Genomic DNA, 6,468 nt, shown 5'->3' on the forward strand with positions numbered 1-6,468 from the left:
CCCACTTGGCACTATACCTAGTGGATATATTCTTTATTTAGATTAATCTAGCCATCTATCTATCCGACATCTACCTATCATCTATCATCCACCATCTACATCTGTCTCTCTAGTGGTTTGTGAATGAGGTTTTCCATAAACACCAAAGATATCCACCATCCTTTTCCAGAAGGCACAGTATCCAGTCTCCTGGGATCGATGAGGCTTCTGTGTGACTGTTTTTCAAGGCTGGAAAACAGTCACATTTCACATGGGCCATGACAGCTACACTGGGTTCAGAGGATGCATTTGGAAAGTGGCAGGGGCTGTGGAAGCCAGGTCTAATGGGTCTTGATTTAAAACACTGGGAAGGGGACCTTCAGAGGACTGGAAGGTGGTTTGCATGCCTCCCTAGGCGTGGCCTGGACAAAGGACTGACTATTAGTTGTGGCTTCACAAGGGAACCCCAAGACAAAGGGGGAATTTCTCAGTCTTGAAGCTGTCCATGGAACAGGGTCCTCCTGAGATGGTGACACTCCTTTACAAAGTAAAAAAAAAAAAAAAAAAAAAAAAAGCTATCTGACCACAATCTGGAATTTGGGGAGAAGATCGCTGTGTTATGAGTTTGCTCTAATATTTCCAATTGTAACATTAATATTATAACTTGTAAATAAATTCTCATTCTAGCCTCTCAGGTTTTTGATTTTGTCACCTCTGAACTTCATCTTTACACCACTTCTACCACCCACTGTACCTCAAGCCACCTAGGAGACACTGAAGACATTTTGATGTGGGAGGCTCTCCAAAGTCTAAAAGGTGAGGAGGAATAATGTGTATTCCTAATCTGAATAGGGAGCCAAAGCCAGGCCTTGGAAAGATTGATGGAATTAGAAGGAAATAATTGGAAGTTCAGAGCTTTTTCCCAGTTTAAGCAGAATAAAGTTTAATTCCACAGTCCCATGGATATTTTTTTTTTTTCAGGATGTGTAGGGGATCTTCCATAGGACTTTGTTTGTTTTTTAATTTATTTTTAAAAATTCTTTATTGTTGTAAGTATTACATGAGTCTCCTCCCCACCCCCTTGACTTCTCCCAGCCTGCCCCCAACCCCAGAACAGACCCTCAACCCCCTATTGTCTGTGACCATTGGTTATGCTAATATGCATGCATACAAGTCCTTTGGTTGATCTCTTATTCCACCCCTCCCCTCCAGTACACCCTCCCACCTTCCTCTGAGGTTTAATGATCTGTTTGATGCTTCTCTGTCTCTAGATCTATTTTTGTTCATCAATTATATGTTGTTCATTATATTCCATAAATGAATGAGATCATGTAATACTTATCTTTCTCCGGCTGGCTTATTTTGCTTATAGTGGTCGGCAAACTCATTAGTCAACAGAGCCAAATATCAACAGTACAACGATTGAAATCTCTTTTGAGAGCCAAATTTCTTAAACTATATAGGTAGGTACATTGTTATTAACTTAGGGTACTCCTAAGCTGGCTTTTGCTAAAAACTCAAGGGGCCAAAGAGCTGCATGTGGCTTGTGAACCGCAGTTTGCTGACCATTGGCTTAGCATAATGCTCTCTAGATCCATCCATGCTTTTGCAAATGGTAAGGGTTCTTTCTTTTTTATAGTAGCATAGTATTTCATTGTGTACATGTACCACAGTTTTCTAATCTACTCATCTGCTGATGGGCACTTAGGCTGTTTCCAAGTCTTAGCTAGTATGGTAAATTGTGCTGCTATGAACATAGGGATGCATATGTCTTTTCTGATTGGTGTTTTTGATTTCTTGGGATACATTCCTAGAAGTGGGATTATTGAGTATAATAGAAGTTCCATTTTTAATTTTTTGAGAAAACTCCGTACTGTTTTGGGGCCTTTATTGAATGAACAATGGTTCCAGTGATCCAGTGTTGCCATTATTATTTTTGGCAATAATAATAAAAAACCAGCTTCCTAACTGGTTTCATGCTTCCCAGACTCTTCCTCAGGGATATCATCTATATACACAAATCTCTTGACTAAGATGCCTAGTCGTTCCTATAACTATCATTCCAGGAGTTCAGAATTTGAGGCCTGTGCTAGCTTACCATTTCATACTCACTCTTTGACCAGCTCTGTATACTCTACAATCTTCACCTTTGTTCCTTTGCACCCGCTGTTGAGTCTACCAAAAATATCTCTTTTCCCTTTTTTTTCCTAAGTCTTCACCATATCCTCTCCTTTCCTTGGAATGTTATTTGACTTTTCTCTTTCACTGACTGCTTCAAATACCTAGGAGTTATTCCCAATAAATTGGTAACATATTGGTTATAAAATAAGGATTCTCACAGTGGATCCTGCTGGAATAGAGACTTCCCTGTAAGTGTAAAGCATGGAGGGTGTTACCTGAGGACCTGTAGATAGGATGCATAGTGTTGCAGGAAGAACTGCATTGACCATGAAGTGGGAATCAAGGCCTTTGGCTTTAAAACTTTTCTAAGATGACTTACATGTCTTTCACACCAGATCATCTCAGTGGGGCCACCGACAAAACCAATTTTCAATAAGACTTTGAATCTCTGCTTAGAATGAGGCGTTTCAGAGCAGTTTGAAGGCATACTAATGCTCATCTTTAAACTGTTGGTTAGGATTCTAATAAAGTAGATGTAACTCTATTCCCCACCCTGAAATCAGCCTAAATGAACTAGATCAGAAAATGAAGATAGATGGGGACTTCTCACAAATGGGGACTGGCCACAACCCTTGCAGCCAGCTGTGACCCTCCTGACTTATACTCACTCACTTTTGGAGTCTGCAAGTGTCTGAATTTGGGAGTGGAAACTGGAGTCAGTGATCAAATGCAGGCTGGATCGTCTCAAGATACTGACTCTAATCCTGGGCATAATGTCGCTAAAGCACACTGGCCACACTGATATAACTTATCCTTGGCCACACCGATCTCTCTCCCTCAATACATGTCTTCCCCAATCCACCTCTTTCTTACCTCCCAGTTCAAGGAATAGTTTTTACAATCGAGCTGAGATTTATTATTTGTTCATATAAATTTCTCTTGCTGTGGGCTTCTGCTTTTAACATTTCAAAGCCAAAATTTTTTTTCTTTTTTCTCTTTTATTTGAGCTGGATATTTCCCTTCCTAATGCAATGAATTTAGAGTACCAAGCTAGCAAGAAACGGGGGAGGGATAGTCTAGGAACAAAGAGAAATAATAAAAAATATGCCAGTTCATTTTTAATATTATTATACAGCTATACATTTTTGAAATTTAGGAGTAATATAGAAATGTTCTCTTCATTAAAAACTCGATATTGAAGTAAAATAAAAGTCCCTTTTCATAATACTCCAACCCCATTCCCTGTTTCCTTCTGCAGTGAGATTTATTATTAGCTGTTTGATTTTAAGACCTTTGGTCCATGCATTTCCATACATAGTGTTTCATTTATGATAGATATCTAGTTTTGTAGAGATTTTTGGTTCATAATTTATAACATATCATATCTATTCTAATATTAACATTTTTATCGGAGCTCTTTTAATGTCTCCAATATAGATTATTAAATACAAATATTCAATACCAATCTTTAATATATATCCATCCTTTTTTTTTTTTTTTTTTTTTAGTTAAGTATAATTTACCTATTCCTGTTGAAACCGGTTTGGCTCAGTGGATAGAGTGTTGGCCTGCAGACTGAAAGGTCCCGGGTTCAATTCCAGTCAAGGGCATGTATCTTGGTTGTGGGCACATCCTCAGTAGGGAGTGTGCAGGAGGCAGCTGATTGATGTTTCTCTCTCATGGATGTTTCTAGCTTTCTACCCTCTCTCTTCCTCTCTGTAAAAACTCAATAATATTAAAAAAATAATTTACCTATTTCTTTATTTTATTTTTAAAATATATTTTATTGATTTTCCACAGAGAGGAAGGGAGAGGGATAGAAAGCTAGAAACGTCGATGAGAGAGAAACATGGGCCAGCTGCCTCTTGCACATCCCCTACTGGGGATGTGCCTGCAACCAAGGTACATGCCCTTGACCGGAATCGAACCCGGGACCTTTCACTCAGTAGACTGACGCTCTACCACTGAGACATCAAGAAAATATTTTAAGTGTTTTCCAGTTTCCCTTTGGGTTATGGACATCTTAAACTCTGCACTTAAATTTTTCTCTCAATATTTGGAGTTCGTCATGGCTATTTCTCCACTTAAGGTTGAGTAACTACATGATTAATTTCTCTTTAGGGATTTTTTTTTAAACTTTTATTTCAAGGCACTGAATTTGATTGTGGCTTATGAATTAGTGCAAAATCTTCAAGTAAGAACAGGCCTTTGACTAAGTTACTTAATCTGAGCTTCAACTTTCTTCTGTGTAACCCAGAGGCTTGGACTAGCTGAGCTTTAAAAGGCTGTTTCTTAAGAGTCACTCTCCTTTATTGATGTTATTTGAGAACAGGGTCTTTTCTCATAAAGTAAGAGCTCCATAAAGTTAACATGTTGAGTGGTGTATTTTTTTAATCATCTTGAGTTGGGCATATTTAATTAGTCATTCTGTTAGGTATGTTTACTTTTACATATGCTTACCTTTAAAAGTTTATATAGCTGCTAATACTATTTTAAGTAATATAATTTTTTCTTATTTTCTCTTACATTTTTAAATTTATTATTGTTAATATAGAGAAACTTGATTTAAAACATTTGTTGATCTTGTGTCTGTCAGCCTTGTTTATTACGTTATTTGTTCCTACTAGTTTGTGTGGATTCCTTAGAGTTTCCTAGATAAGTGAAGATATTAAATGTAAATAATATATTCTGTGGATAAATTTAGTTCATTATAATGCATTTTATATAACTTTTTCTGCACCTTTTTTTTTTTTTTTTTTTTTTTTTTAAAGATTTCTCCCCTTCCCAGAGAAAACCAGCATCAAAGATTTGCAAGTATTCAGGCCATATTTTAATTATTTTTTTGCATATATATTTACATACATGCACCCATAAGCAATATGTAGAATCATTTTTTTAAATTTACATAACTGTTATCATAATCTAGCATCTTGAATCTTCTTTTCTTGTTTTTATAGTTCATTTGCTGTGCAAAGAGTTTATAGTTCCATTTGTTTATTTTTCCCCCTTGCCTGAAGCAATATATCAGAAAAAAAATATCACTATGAGAAACGTCGCATCTTATTTTCTTTCAATCAGTATTGTGTTTTCAAGATTTACCCATGCCAATTCATGTAGATTTAGGTCTTTCATTTTTAACTCTTTGCTACCGTGTTTCCCTGAAAATAAGACATCTTCTGAAAATAATACCTACTTACAGGTTTCCTTCTGAGTGAAATATAAGGCATCCCCCGAAAATAAGGACCCCCAGGCTAAACATGAGAGATTTGGTCCACTGATTCTGAAAGAAATGGAGTCACAAGAAATTCACCAGGAAATTCAGGAATTGGATTGTTATGATGATGTTCCAGAAGATGATGACATGATTGTCATTGAATAAATGAGTAAATTCTTGATACTGTAGGATTCAGTTTGTCTGGTTTGTGTTGACAACTACCGTACTACTGTACCATATACAGGTAATAAATTTCCTTTATTTTCATTTAACAATAAATGTGTACCGTATTCTTCTTCATGGAAAGATAAGACATCCCCTGAAAATAAGACCTAGCGCATCTTTGGGAGCAAAAATTAATATAAGACATTGTCTTATTTTCAGGGAAACAGGGTAGTGTGCCATCATATGCATATGGCACCTGATAGTCAAGAAGGACCAGGCTGTTTGAAAGGATTGCTGCCTCCCTTTAGCCACCTGCCAACAGGCCATCTCAGCCAGCAATCGGAAGCACAGACGAAAAGAAAAGCCCCCCAAATGGGAAGATCTAAGAAGCTTCCCAGAAGGTAGGAGGTTAATGCTGGGTGGGTTTCTTGTTGGGAGCCCAGGGGAGATTGGGCAGGCCTGAGTTGCCCTGCTGCAGCCTTGGCCACCTCAAGAAGAAATGTGGAGGAAAGGAGAACCCAAAACCTGTGAGTAGACACAGAAAGATGTTGGGGACCGAAGCTGTTACTGAGGTCACTGCGTGGGACCGTGAGGGCACAGAGAATTTAGATAGCCAAGCTCTGCCTTCTGAGAACTTCTCCCTAAAAGATGTTCATAAGTAAGGTGATGGCCAGGAACACACAGTTGACTTGGGCCACACTGTCACAGATGCTGCTGCTTTTTCAGTATCTCTTCTTGTTCATACATTTTTGTTCCCCATTGTTTGGCCACTGCCTTCAGTACTCCAATGATAGCTAAGGGACCAGGAACACTAATGACCAATCTTGCTATGTGATGTTAGTCCACAGATTGAGGGTCATGAAGGCAGCCAAACTAAGCTCTGGAAGAAGAGGTGAGTTGGAAGAGATGATTTGAGTTGCGGGTGCTCTTTCAAGTCTTGATGAAGGAAATGTTGCTCTAGTGCACATGTGTCAAACACAAGGCCCGCG

The sequence above is a fragment of the Pipistrellus kuhlii genome, unplaced genomic scaffold (genome assembly GCF_014108245.1).
Source record: "Pipistrellus kuhlii isolate mPipKuh1 unplaced genomic scaffold, mPipKuh1.p scaffold_m20_p_4, whole genome shotgun sequence".
NCBI classification, from domain to species: Eukaryota; Metazoa; Chordata; class Mammalia; order Chiroptera; family Vespertilionidae; genus Pipistrellus; species Pipistrellus kuhlii.